We start from the raw sequence: 25649 nt of genomic DNA, 5'->3' as shown, positions 1-25649 counted from the left end.
TTAAATTTAACATTTTTCCTTAACAACCCCTAATAATAACCGATTTAAAACCATCAAATACATTAAATTTAACATTTTTCCTTAACAACCCCCAATAATAACCGATTTAAAACCATCAAATACATTAAATTTAACATTTTTCCTTAACAACCCCCAATAATAAACGATTTAAAACCAGAAATTTCCTTAAAATGTATTAAAAAAAACCATTAATTCATCAAAAAAACCCATAATAATTGATTTAAATCCATCAATTAAATTAAATTTAACATTTTTCCTTAACAACCCCCCATAATAAATGATTAAAAACCAGAAATTTCCTTAAAATGTATTAAAAAAACCATTAATTCATCAAAATAACCCCATAATAAATGATTTAAATCCATCAAATAAATTAAATTTAACATTTTTCCTTAACAAACCCCCATAATAAATGATTAAAAACCAGAAATTTCCTTAAAATGTATTAAAAAAAACCATTAATTCATCAAAAAAACCCCATAATAATTGATTTAAATCCATCAAATAAATTAAATTTAACATTTTTCCTTAACAACCCCCAATAATAAAGATTTAAAACCATCAAATACATTAAATTTAACATTTTTCCTTAACAAACCCCCATAATAAATGATTAAAAACCAGAAATTTCCTTAAAATGTATTAAAAAAAACCATTAATTCATCAAAAAACCCCATAATAATTGATTTAAATCCATCAAATAAATTAAATTTAACATTTTTCCTTAACAACCCCTAATAATAACCGATTTAAAACCATCAAATACATTAAATTTAACATTTTTCCTTAACAACCCCCAATAATAACCGATTTAAAACCATCAAATACATTAAATTTAACATTTTTCCTTAACAACCCCCAATAATAAACGATTTAAAACCAGAAATTTCCTTAAAATGTATTAAAAAAACCATTAATTCATCAAAAAAACCCATAATAATTGATTTAAATCCATCAATTAAATTAAATTTAACATTTTTCCTTAACAACCCCCCATAATAAATGATTAAAAACCAGAAATTTCCTTAAAATGTATTAAAAAAACCATTAATTCATCAAAAAACCCCATAATAGATGATTTAAATCCATCAAATAAATTAAATTTAACATTTTTCCTTAACAAACCCCCATAATAAATGATTAAAAACCAGAAATTTCCTTAAAATGTATTAAAAAAAACCATTAATTCATCAAAAAACCCCATAATAATTGATTTAAATCCATCAAATAAATTAAATTTAACATTTTTCCTTAACAACCCCCAATAATAAAGATTTAAAAACCATCAAATACATTAAATTTAACATTTTTGCCTAACAAACCCCCATCATAAATGATTAAAAACCAGAAATTTCCTTAATATGTATTAAAAAAAACCATTAATTCATCAAAAAACCCCATAATAATTGATTTAAATCCATCAAATAAATTAAATTTAACATTTTTCCTTAACAACCCCCAATAATAACCGATTTAAAACCATCAAATACATTAAATTTAACATTTTTCCTTAACAACCCCCAATAATAAACGATTTAAAACCAGAAATTTCCTTAAAATGTATTAAAAAAACCATTAATTCATCAAAAAAACCCATAATAATTGATTTAAATCCATCAATTAAATTAAATTTAACATTTTTCCTTAACAACCCCCCATAATAAATGATTAAAAACCAGAAATTTCCTTAAAATTTATTAAAAAAACCATTAATTCATCAAAAAAACCCCATAATAATTGATTTAAATCCATCAAATAAATTAAATTTAACATTTTTCCTTAACAACCCCCCATAATAAATGATTAAAAACCAGAAATTTCCTTAATATTTATTAAAAAAAACCATTAATTCATCAAAAAACCCCATAATAATTGATTTAAAACCATCAAATAAATTAAATTTAACATTTTTCCTTAACAAACCCCCATAATAAATTATTAAAAACCAGAAATTTCCTTAAAATGTATTAAAAAAAACCATTAATTCGTCAAAAAACCCCATAATAATTGATTTAAATCCATCAAATAAATTAAATTTAACATTTTTCCTTAACAAACCCCCATAATAAATTATTAAAAACCAGAAATTTCCTTAAAATGTATTAAAAAAAACCATTAATTCATCAAAAAACCCCATAATAATTGATTTAAATCCATCAAATAAATTAAATTTAACATTTTTCCTTAACAACCCCTAATAATAACCGATTTAAAACCATCAAATACATTAAATTTAACATTTTTCCTTAACAACCCCCAATAATAACCGATTTAAAACCATCAAATACATTAAATTTAACATTTTTCCTTAACAACCCCCATAATAAATGATTAAAAACCAGAAATTTCCTTAAAATGTATTAAAAAAACCATTAATTCATCAAAAAAACCCATAATAATTGATTTAAATCTTTGAAATAAATTAAATTTAACATTTTTCCTTAACAACCCCCCATAATATATGATTAAAAACCAGAAATTTCCTTAAAATTTATTAAAAAAACCATTAATTCATCAAAAAACCCCATAATAGATGATTTAAATCCATCAAATAAATTAAATTTAACATTTTTCCTTAACAAACCCCCATAATAAATGATTAAAAACCAGAAATTTCCTTAAAATGTATTAAAAAAAACCATTAATTCATCAAAAAACCCCATAATAATTGATTTAAATCCATCAAATAAATTAAATTTAACATTTTTCCTTAACAACCCTTAATAATAAAGATTTAAAACCATCAAATACATTAAATTTAACATTTTTCCTTAACAAACCCCCATAATAAATGATTAAAAACCAGAAATTTCCTTAAAATGTATTAAAAAAAACCATTAATTCATCAAAAAACCCCATAATAATTGATTTAAATCCATCAAATAAATTAAATTTAACATTTTTCCTTAACAACCCCTAATAATAACCGATTTAAAACCATCAAATACATTAAATTTAACATTTTTCCTTAACAACCCCCAATAATAACCGATTTAAAACCATCAAATACATTAAATTTAACATTTTTCCTTAACAACCCCCAATAATAAACGATTTAAAACCAGAAATTTCCTTAAAATGTATTAAAAAAAACCATTAATTCATCAAAAAAAACCCATAATAATTGATTTAAATCCATCAATTAAATTAAATTTAACATTTTTCCTTAACAACCCCCCATAATAAATGATTAAAAACCAGAAATTTCCTTAAAATGTATTAAAAAAACCATTAATTCATCAAAAAACCCCATAATAAATGATTTAAATCCATCAAATAAATTAAATTTAACATTTTTCCTTAACAAACCCCCATAATAAATGATTAAAAACCAGAAATTTCCTTAAAATGTATTAAAAAAACCATTAATTCATCAAAAAACCCCATAATAATTGATTTAAATCCATCAAATAAATTAAATTTAACATTTTTCCTTAACAACCCCCAATAATAAAGATTTAAAACCATCAAATACATTAAATTTAACATTTTTCCTTAACAAACCCCCATAATAAATGATTAAAAACCAGAAATTTCCTTAAAATGTATTAAAAAAACCATTAATTCATCAAAAAAACCCCATAATAATTGATTTAAATCCATCAAATAAATTAAATTTAACATTTTTCCTTAACAACCCCTAATAATAACCGATTTAAAACCATCAAATACATTAAATTTAACATTTTTCCTTAACAACCCCCAATAATAACCGATTTAAAACCATCAAATACATTAAATTTAACATTTTTCCTTAACAACCCCCAATAATAAACGATTTAAAACCAGAAATTTCCTTAAAATGTATTAAAAAAACCATTAATTCATCAAAAAAACCCATAATAATTGATTTAAATCCATCAATTAAATTAAATTTAACATTTTTCCTTAACAACCCCCCATAATAAATGATTAAAAACCAGAAATTTCCTTAAAATGTATTAAAAAAACCATTAATTCATCAAAAAAACCCCATAATAGATGATTTAAATCCATCAAATAAATTAAATTTAACATTTTTCCTTAACAAACCCCCATAATAAATGATTAAAAACCAGAAATTTCCTTAAAATGTATTAAAAAAACCATTAATTCATCAAAAAAACCCCATAATAATTGATTTAAATCCATCAAATAAATTAAATTTAACATTTTTCCTTAACAACCCCCAATAATAAAGATTTAAAACCATCAAATACATTAAATTTAACATTTTTGCCTAACAAACCCCCATCATAAATGATTAAAAACCAGAAATTTCCTTAATATGTATTAAAAAAACCATTAATTCATCAAAAAACCCCATAATAATTGATTTAAATCCATCAAATAAATTAAATTTAACATTTTTCCTTAACAACCCCCAATAATAACCGATTTAAAACCATCAAATACATTAAATTTAACATTTTTCCTTAACAACCCCCAATAATAAACGATTTAAAACCAGAAATTTCCTTAAAATGTATTAAAAAAACCATTAATTCATCAAAAAAACCCATAATAATTGATTTAAATCCATCAATTAAATTAAATTTAACATTTTTCCTTAACAACCCCCCATAATAAATGATTAAAAACCAGAAATTTCCTTAAAATTTATTAAAAAAACCATTAATTCATCAAAAAACCCCATAATAATTGATTTAAATCCATCAAATAAATTAAATTTAACATTTTTCCTTAACAACCCCCATAATAAATGATTAAAAACCAGAAATTTCCTTAATATTTATTAAAAAAACCATTAATTCATCAAAAAACCCCATAATAATTGATTTAAAACCATCAAATAAATTAAATTTAACATTTTTCCTTAACAAACCCCCATAATAAATTATTAAAAACCAGAAATTTCCTTAAAATGTATTAAAAAAACCATTAATTCGTCAAAAAACCCCATAATAATTGATTTAAATCCATCAAATAAATTAAATTTAACATTTTTCCTTAACAAACCCCCATAATAAATTATTAAAAACCAGAAATTTCCTTAAAATGTATTAAAAAAACCATTAATTCATCAAAAAAACCCATAATAATTGATTTAAATCTTTGAAATAAATTAAATTTAACATTTTTCCTTAACAAACCCCCATAATAAATGATTAAAAACCAGAAATTTCCTTAAAATGTATTAAAAAAACCATTAATTCATCAAAAAACCCCATAATAATTGATTTAAATCCATCAAATAAATTAAATTTAACATTTTTCCTTAACAACCCTTAATAATAAAGATTTAAAACCATCAAATACATTAAATTTAACATTTTTCCTTAACAAACCCCCATAATAAATGATTAAAAACCAGAAATTTCCTTAAAATGTATTAAAAAAACCATTAATTCATCAAAAAACCCCATAATAATTGATTTAAATCCATCAAATAAATTAAATTTAACATTTTTCCTTAACAACCCCTAATAATAACCGATTTAAATTCATCAAATACATTAAATTTAACATTTTTCCTTAACAACCCCCAATAATAACCGATTTAAAACCATCAAATACATTAAATTTAACATTTTTCCTTAACAACCCCCAATAATAAACGATTTAAAACCAGAAATTTCCTTAAAATGTATTAAAAAAACCATTAATTCATCAAAAAAAACCCATAATAATTGATTTAAATCCATCAATTAAATTAAATTTAACATTTTTCCTTAACAACCCCCCATAATAAATGATTAAAAACCAGAAATTTCCTTAAAATGTATTAAAAAAACCATTAATTCATCAAAAAACCCCATAATAAATGATTTAAATCCATCAAATAAATTAAATTTAACATTTTTCCTTAACAAACCCCCATAATAAATAATTAAAAACCAGAAATTTCCTTAAAATGTATTAAAAAAACCATTAATTCATCAAAAAAACCCCATAATAATTGATTTAAATCCATCAAATAAATTAAATTTAACATTTTTCCTTAACAACCCCCAATAATAAAGATTTAAAACCATCAAATACATTAAATTTAACATTTTTCCTTAACAAACCCCCATAATAAATGATTAAAAACCAGAAATTTCCTTAAAATGTATTAAAAAAACCATTAATTCATCAAAAAACCCCATAATAATTGATTTAAATCCATCAAATAAATTAAATTTAACATTTTTTCCTTAACAACCCCTAATAATAACCGATTTAAAAACCATCAAATACATTAAATTTAACATTTTTCCTTAACAACCCCCAATAATAACCGATTTAAAACCATCAAATACATTAAATTTAACATTTTTCCTTAACAACCCCCAATAATAAACGATTTAAAACCAGAAATTTCCTTAAAATGTATTAAAAAAACCATTAATTCATCAAAAAAAACCCATAATAATTGATTTAAATCCATCAATTAAATTAAATTTAACATTTTTCCTTAACAACCCCCCATAATAAATGATTAAAAACCAGAAATTTCCTTAAAATGTATTAAAAAAACCATTAATTCATCAAAAAAACCCCATAATAGATGATTTAAATCCATCAAATAAATTAAATTTAACATTTTTCCTTAACAAACCCCCATAATAAATGATTAAAAACCAGAAATTTCCTTAAAATGTATTAAAAAAAACCATTAATTCATCAAAAAACCCCATAATAATTGATTTAAATCCATCAAATAAATTAAATTTAACATTTTTCCTTAACAACCCCCAATAATAAAGATTTAAAACCATCAAATACATTAAATTTAACATTTTTGCCTAACAAACCCCCATCATAAATGATTAAAAACCAGAAATTTCCTTAATATGTATTAAAAAAAACCATTAATTCATCAAAAAACCCCATAATAATTGATTTAAATCCATCAAATAAATTAAATTTAACATTTTTCCTTAACAACCCCCAATAATAACCGATTTAAAACCATCAAATACATTAAATTTAACATTTTTCCTTAACAACCCCCAATAATAAACGATTTAAAACCAGAAATTTCCTTAAAATGTATTAAAAAAACCATTAATTCATCAAAAAAACCCATAATAATTGATTTAAATCCATCAATTAAATTAAATTTAACATTTTTCCTTAACAACCCCCCATAATAAATGATTAAAAACCAGAAATTTCCTTAAAATTTATTAAAAAAAACCATTAATTCATCAAAAAACCCCATAATAATTGATTTAAATCCATCAAATAAATTAAATTTAACATTTTTCCTTAACAACCCCCATAATAAATGATTAAAAACCAGAAATTTCCTTAAAATTTATTAAAAAAAACCATTAATTCATCAAAAAACCCCATAATAATTGATTTAAAACCATCAAATAAATTAAATTTAACATTTTTCCTTAACAAACCCCCATAATAAATTATTAAAAACCAGAAATTTCCTTAAAATGTATTAAAAAAACCATTAATTCGTCAAAAAACCCCATAATAATTGATTTAAATCCATCAAATAAATTAAATTTAACATTTTTCCTTAACAAACCCCCATAATAAATTATTAAAAACCAGAAATTTCCTTAAAATGTATTAAAAAAACCATTAATTCATCAAAAAAAACCCATAATAATTGATTTAAATCTTTGAAATAAATTAAATTTAACATTTTTCCTTAACAACCCCCCATAATATATGATTAAAAACCAGAAATTTCCTTAAAATTTATTAAAAAAACCATTAATTCATCAAAAAACCCCATAATAATTGATTTATATCCATCAAATAAATTAAATTTAACATTTTTCCTTAACAACCCCCAATAATAACCGATTTAAAACCATCAAATACATTAAATTTAACATTTTTCCTTTACAAACCCCCATCATAAATGATTAAAAACCAGAAATTTCCTTAATATGTATTAAAAAAAACAATTAATTCATCAAAAAAACCCCATAATAATTGATTTAAATCCATCAAATAAATAAAATTTAACATTTTTCCTTAACAACCCCTAATAATAACCGATTTAAAACCATCAAATACATTAAATTTAACATTTTTCCTTAACAACCCCCCAATAATAACCGATTTAAAACCATCAAATACATTAAATTTAACATTTTTCCTTAACAACCCCCAATAATAAACGATTTAAAACCAGAAATTTCATTAAAATGTATTAAAAAAACCATTAATTCATCAAAAAAACCCATAATAATTGATTTAAATCCATCAATTAAATTAAATTTAACATTTTTCCTTAACAACCCCCCATAATAAATGATTAAAAACCAGAAATTTCCTTAAAATTTATTAAAAAAACCATTAATTCATCAAAAAACCCCATAATAATTGATTTAAATCCATCAAATAAATTAAATTTAACATTTTTCCTTAACAAACCCCCATCATAAATGATTAAAAACCAGAAATTTCCTTAATATGTATTAAAAAAGCCATTAATTCATCAAAAAACCCCATAATAATTGATTTAAATCCATCAAATAAATTAAATTTAACATTTTTCCTTAACAACCCCTAATAATAACCGATTTAAAACCATCAAATACATTAAATTTAACATTTTTCCTTAACAACCCCCAATAATAACCGATTTAAAACCATCAAATACATTAAATTTAACATTTTTCCTTAACAAACCCCCATCATAAATGATTAAAAACCAGAAATTTCCTTAATATGTATTAAAAAAACCATTAATTCATCAAAAAACCCCATAATAATTGATTTAAATCCATCAAATAAATTAAATTTAACATTTTTCCTTAACAACCCCTAATAATAACCGATTTAAAACCATCAAATACATTAAATTTAACATTTTTCCTTAACAACCCCCCATAATAAATGATTAAAAACCAGAAATTTCCTTAAAATGTATTAAAAAAACCATTAATTCATCAAAAAACCCCATAATAATTGATTTAAATCCATCAAATAAATTAAATTTAACATTTTTCCTTAACAACCCCTAATAATAACCGATTTAAAACCATCAAATACATTAAATTTAACATTTTTCCTTAACAACCCCCAATAATAACCGATTTAAAACCATCAAATACATTAAATTTATCATTTTTCCTTAACAACCCCCAATAATAAACGATTTAAAACCAGAAATTTCCTTAAAATGTATTAAAAAAAACCATTAATTCATCAAAAAAACCCATAATAATTGATTTAAATCCATCAATTAAATTAAATTTAACATTTTTCCTTAACAACCCCCCATAATAAATGATTAAAAACCAGAAATTTCCTTAAAATGTATTAAAAAAACCATTAATTCATCAAAAAACCCCATAATAATTGATTTAAAACCATCAAATAAATTAAATTTAACATTTTTCCTTAACAAACCCCCATAATAAATTATTAAAAACCAGAAATTTCCTTAAAATGTATTAAAAAAACCATTAATTCGTCAAAAAAACCCCATAATAATTGATTTAAATCCATCAAATAAATTAAATTTAACATTTTTCCTTAACAAACCCCCATAATAAATTATTAAAAACCAGAAATTTCCTTAAAATGTATTAAAAAAACCATTAATTCATCAAAAAAACCCATAATAATTGATTTAAATCTTTGAAATAAATTAAATTTAACATTTTTCCTTAACAACCCCCCATAATATATGATTAAAAACCAGAAATTTCCTTAAAATTTATTAAAAAAACCATTAATTCATCAAAAAACCCCATAATAGATGATTTAAATCCATCAAATAAATTAAATTTAACATTTTTCCTTAACAAACCCCCATAATAAATGATTAAAAACCAGAAATTTCCTTAAAATGTATTAAAAAAACCATTAATTCATCAAAAAACCCCATAATAATTGATTTAAATCCATCAAATAAATTAAATTTAACATTTTTCCTTAACAACCCCCAATAATAAAGATTTAAAACCATCAAATACATTAAATTTAACATTTTTCCTTAACAACCCCCAATAATAACCGATTTAAAACCATCAAATACATTAAATTTAACATTTTTCCTTAACAACCCCCAATAATAAACGATTTAAAACCAGAAATTTCCTTAAAATGTATTAAAAAAACCATTAATTCATCAAAAAAACCCATAATAATTGATTTAAATCCATCAATTAAATTAAATTTAACATTTTTCCTTAACAACCCCCCATAATAAATGATTAAAAACCAGAAATTTCCTTAAAATGTATTAAAAAAACCATTAATTCATCAAAAAACCCCATAATAATTGATTTAAAACCATCAAATAAATTAAATTTAACATTTTTCCTTAACAAACCCCCATAATAAATTATTAAAAACCAGAAATTTCCTTAAAATGTATTAAAAAAACCATTAATTCGTCAAAAAACCCCATAATAATTGATTTAAATCCATCAAATAAATTAAATTTAACATTTTTCCTTAACAAACCCCCATAATAAATTATTAAAAACCAGAAATTTCCTTAAAATGTATTAAAAAAACCATTAATTCATCAAAAAAAACCCATAATAATTGATTTAAATCTTTGAAATAAATTAAATTTAACATTTTTCCTTAACAACCCCCCATAATATATGATTAAAAACCAGAAATTTCCTTAAAATTTATTAAAAAAACCATTAATTCATCAAAAAACCCCATAATAGATGATTTAAATCCATCAAATAAATTAAATTTAACATTTTTCCTTAACAAACCCCCATAATAAATGATTAAAAACCAGAAATTTCCTTAAAATGTATTAAAAAAACCATTAATTCATCAAAAAACCCCATAATAATTGATTTAAATCCATCAAATAAATTAAATTTAACATTTTTCCTTAACAACCCCCAATAATAAAGATTTAAAACCATCAAATACATTAAATTTAACATTTTTCCTTAACAAACCCCCATAATAAATGATTAAAAACCAGAAATTTCCTTAAAATGTATTAAAAAAACCATTAATTCATCAAAAAAACCCCATAATAATTGATTTAAATCCATCAAATAAATTAAATTTAACATTTTTCCTTAACAACCCCTAATAATAACCGATTTAAAACCATCAAATACATTAAATTTAACATTTTTCCTTAACAACCCCCAATAATAACCGATTTAAAACCATCAAATACATTAAATTTAACATTTTTCCTTAACAACCCCCAATAATAAACGATTTAAAACCAGAAATTTCCTTAAAATGTATTAAAAAAACCATTAATTCATCAAAAAAAACCCATAATAATTGATTTAAATCCATCAATTAAATTAAATTTAACATTTTTCCTTAACAACCCCCCATAATAAATGATTAAAAACCAGAAATTTCCTTAAAATGTATTAAAAAAACCATTAATTCATCAAAAAACCCCATAATAATTGATTTAAATCCATCAAATAAATTAAATTTAACATTTTTCCTTAACAACCCCCAATAATAAAGATTTAAAACCATCAAATACATTAAATTTAACATTTTTGCCTAACAAACCCCCATCATAAATGATTAAAAACCAGAAATTTCCTTAATATGTATAAAAAAAAACCATTAATTCATCAAAAAACCCCATAATAATTGATTTAAATCCATCAAATAAATTAAATTTAACATTTTTCCTTAACAACCCCCAATAATAACCGATTTAAAACCATCAAATACATTAAATTTAACATTTTTCCTTAACAACCCCCAATAATAAACGATTTAAAACCAGAAATTTCCTTAAAATGTATTAAAAAAAACCATTAATTCATCAAAAAAACCCATAATAATTGATTTAAATCCATCAATTAAATTAAATTTAACATTTTTCCTTAACAACCCCCCATAATAAATGATTAAAAACCAGAAATTTCCTTAAAATTTATTAAAAAAACCATTAATTCATCAAAAAACCCCATAATAATTGATTTAAATCCATCAAATAAATTAAATTTAACATTTTTCCTTAACAACCCCCATAATAAATGATTAAAAACCAGAAATTTCCTTAAAATTTATTAAAAAAAACCATTAATTCATCAAAAAACCCCATAATAATTGATTTAAAACCATCAAATAAATTAAATTTAACATTTTTCCTTAACAAACCCCCATAATAAATTATTAAAAACCAGAAATTTCCTTAAAATGTATTAAAAAAACCATTAATTCGTCAAAAAACCCCATAATAATTGATTTAAATCCATCAAATAAATTAAATTTAACATTTTTCCTTAACAAACCCACAATAATAACCGATTTAAAACCATCAAATACATTAAATTTAACATTTTTCCTTAACAACCCCCAATAATAAACGATTTAAAACCAGAAATTTCCTTAAAATGTATTAAAAAAACCATTAATTCATCAAAAAAACCCATAATAATTGATTTAAATCCATCAATTAAATTAAATTTAACATTTTTCCTTAACAAACCCCCATAATAAATTATTAAAAACCAGAAATTTCCTTAATATGTATAAAAAAAACCATTAATTCATCAAAAAACCCCATAATAATTGATTTAAATCCATCAAATAAATTAAATTTAACATTTTTCCTTAACAACCCCCAATAATAACCGATTTAAAACCATCAAATACATTAAATTTAACATTTTTCCTTAACAACCCCCAATAATAAACGATTTAAAACCAGAAATTTCCTTAAAATGTATTAAAAAAACCATTAATTCATCAAAAAAACCCATAATAATTGATTTAAATCCATCAAATAAATTAAATTTAACATTTTTCCTTAACAACCCCTAATAATAACCGATTTAAAACCATCAAATACATTAAATTTAACATTTTTCCTTAACAACCCCCAATAATAAACGATTTAAAACCAGAAATTTCCTTAAAATGTATTAAAAAAACCATTAATTCATCAAAAAAACCCATAATAATTGATTTAAATCCATCAATTAAATTAAATTTAACATTTTTCCTTAACAAACCCCCATAATAAATTATTAAAAACCAGAAATTTCCTTAATATGTATAAAAAAAACCATTAATTCATCAAAAAACCCCATAATAATTGATTTAAATCCATCAAATAAATTAAATTTAACATTTTTCCTTAACAACCCCCAATAATAACCGATTTAAAACCATCAAATACATTAAATTTAACATTTTTCCTTAACAACCCCCAATAATAAACGATTTAAAACCAGAAATTTCCTTAAAATGTATTAAAAAAACCATTAATTCATCAAAAAAACCCATAATAATTGATTTAAATCCATCAAATAAATTAAATTTAACATTTTTCCTTAACAACCCCTAATAATAACCGATTTAAAACCATCAAATACATTAAATTTAACATTTTTCCTTAACAACCCCCAATAATAACCGATTTAAAACCATCAAATACATTAAATTTAACATTTTTCCTTAACAACCCCCAATAATAAACGATTTAAAACCAGAAATTTCCTTAAAATGTATTAAAAAAACCATTAATTCATCAAAAAAACCCATAATAATTGATTTAAATCCATCAATTAAATTAAATTTAACATTTTTCCTTAACAACCCCCCATAATAAATGATTAAAAACCAGAAATTTCCTTAAAATGTATTAAAAAAACCATTAATTCATCAAAAAACCCCATAATAGATGATTTAAATCCATCAAATAAATTAAATTTAACATTTTTCCTTAACAAACCCCCATAATAAATGATTAAAAACCAGAAATTTCCTTAAAATGTATTAAAAAAAACCATTAATTCATCAAAAAACCCCATAATAATTGATTTAAATCCATCAAATAAATTAAATTTAACATTTTTCCTTAACAACCCCCAATAATAAAGATTTAAAACCATCAAATACATTAAATTTAACATTTTTGCCTAACAAACCCCCATCATAAATGATTAAAAACCAGAAATTTCCTTAATATGTATTAAAAAAACCATTAATTCATCAAAAAACCCCATAATAATTGATTTAAATCCATCAAATAAATTAAATTTAACATTTTTCCTTAACAACCCCCAATAATAACCGATTTAAAACCATCAAATACATTAAATTTAACATTTTTCCTTAACAACCCCCAATAATAAACGATTTAAAACCAGAAATTTCCTTAAAATGTATTAAAAAAAACCATTAATTCATCAAAAAAACCCATAATAATTGATTTAAATCCATCAATTAAATTAAATTTAACATTTTTCCTTAACAACCCCCCATAATAAATGATTAAAAACCAGAAATTTCCTTAAAATTTATTAAAAAAACCATTAATTCATCAAAAAACCCCATAATAATTGATTTAAATCCATCAAATAAATTAAATTTAACATTTTTCCTTAACAACCCCCATAATAAATGATTAAAAACCAGAAATTTCCTTAAAATTTATTAAAAAAAACCATTAATTCATCAAAAAAACCCCATAATAATTGATTTAAAACCATCAAATAAATTAAATTTAACATTTTTCCTTAACAAACCCCCATAATAAATTATTAAAAACCAGAAATTTCCTTAAAATGTATTAAAAAAACCATTAATTCGTCAAAAAACCCCATAATAATTGATTTAAATCCATCAAATAAATTAAATTTAACATTTTTCCTTAACAAACCCCCATAATAAATTATTAAAAACCAGAAATTTCCTTAAAATGTATTAAAAAAACCATTAATTCATCAAAAAAAACCCATAATAATTGATTTAAATCTTTGAAATAAATTAAATTTAACATTTTTCCTTAACAACCCCCCATAATATATGATTAAAAACCAGAAATTTCCTTAAAATGTATTAAAAAAACCATTAATTCGTCAAAAAACCCCATAATAATTGATTTAAATCCATCAAATAAATTAAATTTAACATTTTTCCTTAACAAACCCCCATAATAAATTATTAAAAACCAGAAATTTCCTTAAAATGTATTAAAAAAACCATTAATTCATCAAAAAAAACCCATAATAATTGATTTAAATCTTTGAAATAAATTAAATTTAACATTTTTCCTTAACAACCCCCCATAATATATGATTAAAAACCAGAAATTTCCTTAAAATTTATTAAAAAAACCATTAATTCATCAAAAAAACCCCATAATAGATGATTTAAATCCATCAAATAAATTAAATTTAACATTTTTCCTTAACAAACCCCCATAATAAATGATTAAAAACCAGAAATTTCCTTAAAATGTATTAAAAAAACCATTAATTCATCAAAAAAACCCCATAATAATTGATTTAAATCCATCAAATAAATTAAATTTAACATTTTTCCTTAACAACCCCCAATAATAAAGATTTAAAACCATCAAATACATTAAATTTAACATTTTTCCTTAACAACCCCCAATAATAACCGATTTAAAACCATCAAATACATTAAATTTAACATTTTTCCTTAACAACCCCCAATAATAAACGATTTAAAACCAGAAATTTCCTTAAAATGTATTAAAAAAACCATTAATTCATCAAAAAAACCCATAATAATTGATTTAAATCCATCAATTAAATTAAATTTAACATTTTTCCTTAACAACCCCCCATAATAAATGATTAAAAACCAGAAATTTCCTTAAAATGTATTAAAAAAACCATTAATTCATCAAAAAACCCCATAATAATTGATTTAAAACCATCAAATAAATTAAATTTAACATTTTTCCTTAACAAACCCCCATAATAAATTATTAAAAACCAGAAATTTCCTTAAAATGTATTAAAAAAACCATTAATTCGTCAAAAAACCCCATAATAATTGATTTAAATCCATCAAATAAATTAAATTTAACATTTTTCCTTAACAAACCCCCATAATAAATTATTAAAAACCAGAAATTTCCTTAAAATGTATTAAAAAAACCATTAATTCATCAAAAAAACCCATAATAATTGATTTAAATCTTTGAAATAAATTAAATTTAACATTTTTCCTTAACAACCCCCCATAATATATGATTAAAAACCAGAAATTTCCTTAAAATTTATTAAAAAAACCATTAATTCATCAAAAAACCCCATAATAGATGATTTAAATCCATCAAATAAATTAAATTTAACATTTTTCCTTAACAAACCCCCATAATAAATGATTAAAAACCAGAAATTTCCTTAAAATGTATTAAAAAAACCATTAATTCATCAAAAAACCCCATAATAATTGATTTAAATCCATCAAATAAATTAAATTTAACATTTTTCCTTAACAACCCCCAATAATAAAGATTTAAAACCATCAAATACATTAAATTTAACATTTTTCCTTAACAAACCCCCATAATAAATGATTAAAAACCAGAAATTTCCTTAAAATGTATTAAAAAAACCATTAATTCATCAAAAAACCCCATAATAATTGATTTAAATCCATCAAATAAATTAAATTTAACATTTTTCCTTAACAACCCCTAATAATAACCGATTTAAAACCATCAAATACATTAAATTTAACATTTTTCCTTAACAACCCCCAATAATAACCGATTTAAAACCATCAAATACATTAAATTTAACATTTTTCCTTAACAACCCCCAATAATAAACGATTTAAAACCAGAAATTTCCTTAAAATGTATTAAAAAAACCATTAATTCATCAAAAAAACCCATAATAATTGATTTAAATCCATCAATTAAATTAAATTTAACATTTTTCCTTAACAACCCCCCATAATAAATGATTAAAAACCAGAAATTTCCTTAAAATGTATTAAAAAAACCATTAATTCATCAAAAAACCCCATAATAATTGATTTAAATCCATCAAATAAATTAAATTTAACATTTTTCCTTAACAACCCCCAATAATAAAGATTTAAAACCATCAAATACATTAAATTTAACATTTTTGCCTAACAAACCCCCATCATAAATGATTAAAAACCAGAAATTTCCTTAATATGTATAAAAAAAACCATTAATTCATCAAAAAACCCCATAATAATTGATTTAAATCCATCAAATAAATTAAATTTAACATTTTTCCTTAACAACCCCCAATAATAACCGATTTAAAACCATCAAATACATTAAATTTAACATTTTTCCTTAACAACCCCCAATAATAAACGATTTAAAACCAGAAATTTCCTTAAAATGTATTAAAAAAACCATTAATTCATCAAAAAAAACCCATAATAATTGATTTAAATCCATCAATTAAATTAAATTTAACATTTTTCCTTAACAACCCCCCATAATAAATGATTAAAAACCAGAAATTTCCTTAAAATTTATTAAAAAAAACCATTAATTCATCAAAAAACCCCATAATAATTGATTTAAATCCATCAAATAAATTAAATTTAACATTTTTCCTTAACAACCCCCATAATAAATGATTAAAAACCAGAAATTTCCTTAAAATTTATTAAAAAAACCATTAATTCATCAAAAAACCCCATAATAATTGATTTAAAACCATCAAATAAATTAAATTTAACATTTTTCCTTAACAAACCCCCATAATAAATTATTAAAAACCAGAAATTTCCTTAAAATGTATTAAAAAAACCATTAATTCGTCAAAAAACCCCATAATAATTGATTTAAATCCATCAAATAAATTAAATTTAACATTTTTCCTTAACAAACCCACAATAATAACCGATTTAAAACCATCAAATACATTAAATTTAACATTTTTCCTTAACAACCCCCAATAATAAACGATTTAAAACCAGAAATTTCCTTAAAATGTATTAAAAAAACCATTAATTCATCAAAAAAACCCATAATAATTGATTTAAATCCATCAATTAAATTAAATTTAACATTTTTCCTTAACAAACCCCCATAATAAATTATTAAAAACCAGAAATTTCCTTAATATGTATAAAAAAAACCATTAATTCATCAAAAAACCCCATAATAATTGATTTAAATCCATCAAATAAATTAAATTTAACATTTTTCCTTAACAACCCCCAATAATAACCGATTTAAAACCATCAAATACATTAAATTTAACATTTTTCCTTAACAACCCCCAATAATAAACGATTTAAAACCAGAAATTTCCTTAAAATGTATTAAAAAAACCATTAATTCATCAAAAAAACCCATAATAATTGATTTAAATCCATCAAATAAATTAAATTTAACATTTTTCCTTAACAACCCCTAATAATAACCGATTTAAAACCATCAAATACATTAAATTTAACATTTTTCCTTAACAACCCCCAATAATAAACGATTTAAAACCAGAAATTTCCTTAAAATGTATTAAAAAAAACCATTAATTCATCAAAAAAACCCATAATAATTGATTTAAATCCATCAATTAAATTAAATTTAACATTTTTCCTTAACAAACCCCCATAATAAATTATTAAAAACCAGAAATTTCCTTAATATGTATAAAAAAAAACCATTAATTCATCAAAAAACCCCATAATAATTGATTTAAATCCATCAAATAAATTAAATTTAACATTTTTCCTTAACAACCCCCAATAATAACCGATTTAAAACCATCAAATACATTAAATTTAACATTTTTCCTTAACAACCCCCAATAATAAACGATTTAAAACCAGAAATTTCCTTAAAATGTATTAAAAAAACCATTAATTCATCAAAAAAAACCCATAATAATTGATTTAAATCCATCAAATAAATTAAATTTAACATTTTTCCTTAACAACCCCTAATAATAACCGATTTAAAACCATCAAATACATTAAATTTAACATTTTTCCTTAACAACCCCCAATAATAACCGATTTAAAACCATCAAATACATTAAATTTAACATTTTTCCTTAACAACCCCCAATAATAAACGATTTAAAACCAGAAATTTCCTTAAAATGTATTAAAAAAACCATTAATTCATCAAAAAAACCCATAATAATTGATTTAAATCCATCAATTAAATTAAATTTAACATTTTTCCTTAACAACCCCCCATAATAAATGATTAAAAACCAGAAATTTCCTTAAAATGTATTAAAAAAACCATTAATTCATCAAAAAAACCCCATAATAGATGATTTAAATCCATCAAATAAATTAAATTTAACATTTTTCCTTAACAAACCCCCATAATAAATGATTAAAAACCAGAAATTTCCTTAAAATGTATTAAAAAAACCATTAATTCATCAAAAAACCCCATAATAATTGATTTAAATCCATCAAATAAATTAAATTTAACATTTTTCCTTAACAACCCCCAATAATAAAGATTTAAAACCATCAAATACATTAAATTTAACATTTTTGCCTAACAAACCCCCATCATAAATGATTAAAAACCAGAAATTTCCTTAATATGTATTAAAAAAACCATTAATTCATCAAAAAACCCCATAATAATTGATTTAAATCCATCAAATAAATTAAATTTAACATTTTTCCTTAACAACCCCCAATAATAACCGATTTAAAACCATCAAATACATTAAATTTAACATTTTTCCTTAACAACCCCCAATAATAAACGATTTAAAACCAGAAATTTCCTTAAAATGTATTAAAAAAACCATTAATTCATCAAAAAAAACCCATAATAATTGATTTAAATCCATCAATTAAATTAAATTTAACATTTTTCCTTAACAACCCCCCATAATAAATGATTAAAAACCAGAAATTTCCTTAAAATTTATTAAAAAAACCATTAATTCATCAAAAAACCCCATAATAATTGATTTAAATCCATCAAATAAATTAAATTTAACATTTTTCCTTAACAACCCCCATAATAAATGATTAAAAACCAGAAATTTCCTTAAAATTTATTAAAAAAACCATTAATTCATCAAAAAACCCCATAATAATTGATTTAAAACCATCAAATAAATTAAATTTAACATTTTTCCTTAACAAACCCCCATAATAAATTATTAAAAACCAGAAATTTCCTTAAAATGTATTAAAAAAACCATTAATTCGTCAAAAAACCCCATAATAATTGATTTAAATCCATCAAATAAATTAAATTTAACATTTTTCCTTAACAAACCCCCATAATAAATTATTAAAAACCAGAAATTTCCTTAAAATGTATTAAAAAAACCATTAATTCATCAAAAAAACCCATAATAATTGATTTAAATCTTTGAAATAAATTAAATTTAACATTTTTCCTTAACAACCCCCCATAATATATGATTAAAAACCAGAAATTTCCTTAAAATGTATTAAAAAAACCATTAATTCATCAAAAAACCCCATAATAATTGATTTAAATCCATCAAATAAATTAAATTTAACATTTTTCCTTAACAACCCCCAATAATAAAGATTTAAAACCATCAAATACATTAAATTTAACATTTTTCCTTAACAACCCCCAATAATAACCGATTTAAAACCATCAAATACATTAAATTTAACATTTTTCCTTAACAACCCCCAATAATAAACGATTTAAAACCAGAAATTTCCTTAAAATGTATTAAAAAAACCATTAATTCATCAAAAAAACCCATAATAATTGATTTAAATCCATCAATTAAATTAAATTTAACATTTTTCTTTAACAACCCCCCATAATAAATGATTAAAAACCAGAAATTTCCTTAAAATGTATTAAAAAAACCATTAATTCATCAAAAAACCCCATAATAATTGATTTAAAACCATCAAATAAATTAAATTTAACATTTTTCCTTAACAAACCCCCATAATAAATTATTAAAAACCAGAAATTTCCTTAAAATGTATTAAAAAAACCATTAATTCGTCAAAAAAACCCCATAATAATTGATTTAAATCCATCAAATAAATTAAATTTAACATTTTTCCTTAACAAACCCCCATAATAAATTATTAAAAACCAGAAATTTCCTTAAAATGTATTAAAAAAACCATTAATTCATCAAAAAAAACCCATAATAATTGATTTAAATCTTTGAAATAAATTAAATTTAACATTTTTCCTTAACAACCCCCCATAATATATGATTAAAAACCAGAAATTTCCTTAAAATTTATTAAAAAAACCATTAATTCATCAAAAAACCCCATAATAGATGATTTAAATCCATCAAATAAATTAAATTTAACATTTTTCCTTAACAAACCCCCATAATAAATGATTAAAAACCAGAAATTTCCTTAAAATGTATTAAAAAAACCATTAATTCATCAAAAAAACCCCATAATAATTGATTTAAATCCATCAAATAAATTAAATTTAACATTTTTCCTTAACAACCCCCAATAATAAAGATTTAAAACCATCAAATACATTAAATTTAACATTTTTCCTTAACAAACCCCCATAATAAATGATTAAAAACCAGAAATTTCCTTAAAATGTATTAAAAAAACCATTAATTCATCAAAAAACCCCATAATAATTGATTTAAATCCATCAAATAAATTAAATTTAACATTTTTCCTTAACAACCCCTAATAATAACCGATTTAAAACCATCAAATACATTAAATTTAACATTTTTCCTTAACAACCCCCAATAATAACCGATTTAAAACCATCAAATACATTAAATTTAACATTTTTCCTTAACAACCCCCAATAATAAACGATTTAAAACCAGAAATTTCCTTAAAATGTATTAAAAAAAACCATTAATTCATCAAAAAAACCCATAATAATTGATTTAAATCCATCAATTAAATTAAATTTAACATTTTTCCTTAACAACCCCCCATAATAAATGATTAAAAACCAGAAATTTCCTTAAAATGTATTAAAAAAACCATTAATTCATCAAAAAACCCCATAATAATTGATTTAAATCCATCAAATAAATTAAATTTAACATTTTTCCTTAACAACCCCCAATAATAAAGATTTAAAACCATCAAATACATTAAATTTAACATTTTTGCCTAACAAACCCCCATCATAAATGATTAAAAACCAGAAATTTCCTTAATATGTATAAAAAAAAACCATTAATTCATCAAAAAAACCCCATAATAATTGATTTAAATCCATCAAATAAATTAAATTTAACATTTTTCCTTAACAACCCCCAATAATAACCGATTTAAAACCATCAAATACATTAAATTTAACATTTTTCCTTAACAACCCCCAATAATAAACGATTTAAAACCAGAAATTTCCTTAAAATGTATTAAAAAAAACCATTAATTCATCAAAAAAACCCATAATAATTGATTTAAATCCATCAATTAAATTAAATTTAACATTTTTCCTTAACAACCCCCCATAATAAATGATTAAAAACCAGAAATTTCCTTAAAATTTATTAAAAAAACCATTAATTCATCAAAAAACCCCATAATAATTGATTTAAATCCATCAAATAAATTAAATTTAACATTTTTCCTTAACAACCCCCATAATAAATGATTAAAAACCAGAAATTTCCTTAAAATTTATTAAAAAAACCATTAATTCATCAAAAAACCCCATAATAATTGATTTAAAACCATCAAATAAATTAAATTTAACATTTTTCCTTAACAAACCCCCATAATAAATTATTAAAAACCAGAAATTTCCTTAAAATGTATTAAAAAAACCATTAATTCGTCAAAAAACCCCATAATAATTGATTTAAATCCATCAAATAAATTAAATTTAACATTTTTCCTTAACAAACCCACAATAATAACCGATTTAAAACCATCAAATACATTAAATTTAACATTTTTCCTTAACAACCCCCAATAATAAACGATTTAAAACCAGAAATTTCCTTAAAATGTATTAAAAAAACCATTAATTCATCAAAAAAACCCATAATAATTGATTTAAATCCATCAATTAAATTAAATTTAACATTTTTCCTTAACAAACCCCCATAATAAATTATTAAAAACCAGAAATTTCCTTAATATGTATAAAAAAAAACCATTAATTCATCAAAAAACCCCATAATAATTGATTTAAATCCATCAAATAAATTAAATTTAACATTTTTCCTTAACAACCCCCAATAATAACCGATTTAAAACCATCAAATACATTAAATTTAACATTTTTCCTTAACAACCCCCAATAATAAACGATTTAAAACCAGAAATTTCCTTAAAATGTATTAAAAAAAACCATTAATTCATCAAAAAAACCCATAATAATTGATTTAAATCCATCAAATAAATTAAATTTAACATTTTTCCTTAACAACCCCTAATAATAACCGATTTAAAACCATCAAATACATTAAATTTAACATTTTTCCTTAACAACCCCCAATAATAAACGATTTAAAACCAGAAATTTCCTTAAAATGTATTAAAAAAAACCATTAATTCATCAAAAAAAACCCATAATAATTGATTTAAATCCATCAATTAAATTAAATTTAACATTTTTCCTTAACAAACCCCCATAATAAATTATTAAAAACCAGAAATTTCCTTAATATGTATAAAAAAAAACCATTAATTCATCAAAAAAACCCCATAATAATTGATTTAAATCCATCAAATAAATTAAATTTAACATTTTTCCTTAACAACCCCCAATAATAACCGATTTAAAACCATCAAATACATTAAATTTAACATTTTTCCTTAACAACCCCCAATAATAAACGATTTAAAACCAGAAATTTCCTTAAAATGTATTAAAAAAACCATTAATTCATCAAAAAAAACCCATAATAATTGATTTAAATCCATCAAATAAATTAAATTTAACATTTTTCCTTAACAACCCCTAATAATAACCGATTTAAAACCATCAAATACATTAAATTTAACATTTTTCCTTAACAACCCCCAATAATAACCGATTTAAAACCATCAAATACATTAAATTTAACATTTTTCCTTAACAACCCCCAATAATAAACGATTTAAAACCAGAAATTTCCTTAAAATGTATTAAAAAAACCATTAATTCATCAAAAAAACCCATAATAATTGATTTAAATCCATCAATTAAATTAAATTTAACATTTTTCCTTAACAACCCCCCATAATAAATGATTAAAAACCAGAAATTTCCTTAAAATGTATTAAAAAAACCATTAATTCATCAAAAAACCCCATAATAGATGATTTAAATCCATCAAATAAATTAAATTTAACATTTTTCCTTAACAAACCCCCATAATAAATGATTAAAAACCAGAAATTTCCTTAAAATGTATTAAAAAAACCATTAATTCATCAAAAAACCCCATAATAATTGATTTAAATCCATCAAATAAATTAAATTTAACATTTTTCCTTAACAACCCCCAATAATAAAGATTTAAAACCATCAAATACATTAAATTTAACATTTTTGCCTAACAAACCCCCATCATAAATGATTAAAAACCAGAAATTTCCTTAATATGTATTAAAAAAACCATTAATTCATCAAAAAAACCCCATAATAATTGATTTAAATCCATCAAATAAATTAAATTTAACATTTTTCCTTAACAACCCCCAATAATAACCGATTTAAAACCATCAAATACATTAAATTTAACATTTTTCCTTAACAACCCCCAATAATAAACGATTTAAAACCAGAAATTTCCTTAAAATGTATTAAAAAAACCATTAATTCATCAAAAAAAACCCATAATAATTGATTTAAATCCATCAATTAAATTAAATTTAACATTTTTCCTTAACAACCCCCCATAATAAATGATTAAAAACCAGAAATTTCCTTAAAATTTATTAAAAAAACCATTAATTCATCAAAAAACCCCATAATAATTGATTTAAATCCATCAAATAAATTAAATTTAACATTTTTCCTTAACAACCCCCATAATAAATGATTAAAAACCAGAAATTTCCTTAAAATTTATTAAAAAAACCATTAATTCATCAAAAAACCCCATAATAATTGATTTAAAACCATCAAATAAATTAAATTTAACATTTTTCCTTAACAAACCCCCATAATAAATTATTAAAAACCAGAAATTTCCTTAAAATGTATTAAAAAAACCATTAATTCGTCAAAAAACCCCATAATAATTGATTTAAATCCATCAAATAAATTAAATTTAACATTTTTCCTTAACAAACCCCCATAATAAATTATTAAAAACCAGAAATTTCCTTAAAATGTATTAAAAAAAACCATTAATTCATCAAAAAAAACCCATAATAATTGATTTAAATCTTTGAAATAAATTAAATTTAACATTTTTCCTTAACAACCCCCCATAATATATGATTAAAAACCAGAAATTTCCTTAAAATTTATTAAAAAAACCATTAATTCATCAAAAAACCCCATAATAATTGATTTATATCCATCAAATAAATTAAATTTAACATTTTTCCTTAACAACCCCCAATAATAACCGATTTAAAACCATCAAATACATTAAATTTAACATTTTTCCTTTACAAACCCCCATCATAAATGATTAAAAACCAGAAATTTCCTTAATATGTATTAAAAAAAACCATTAATTCATCAAAAAACCCCATAATAATTGATTTAAATCCATCAAATAAATAAAATTTAACATTTTTCCATAACAACCCCTAATAATAACCGATTTAAAACCATCAAATACATTAAATTTAACATTTTTCCTTAACAACCCCCAATAATAACCGATTTAAAACCATCAAATACATTAAATTTAACATTTTTCCTTAACAACCCCCAATAATAAACGATTTAAAACCAGAAATTTCCTTAAAATGTATTAAAAAAACCATTAATTCATCAAAAAAACCCATAATAATTGATTTAAATCCATCAATTAAATTAAATTTAACATTTTTCCTTAACAACCCCCCATAATAAATGATTAAAAACCAGAAATTTCCTTAAAATTTATTAA

Source organism: Rhopalosiphum padi, unplaced genomic scaffold (genome assembly GCF_020882245.1).
Source record: "Rhopalosiphum padi isolate XX-2018 unplaced genomic scaffold, ASM2088224v1 scaffold1, whole genome shotgun sequence".
NCBI classification, from domain to species: Eukaryota; Metazoa; Arthropoda; class Insecta; order Hemiptera; family Aphididae; genus Rhopalosiphum; species Rhopalosiphum padi.
Note: the sequence above shows the minus strand (reverse complement) of the source record.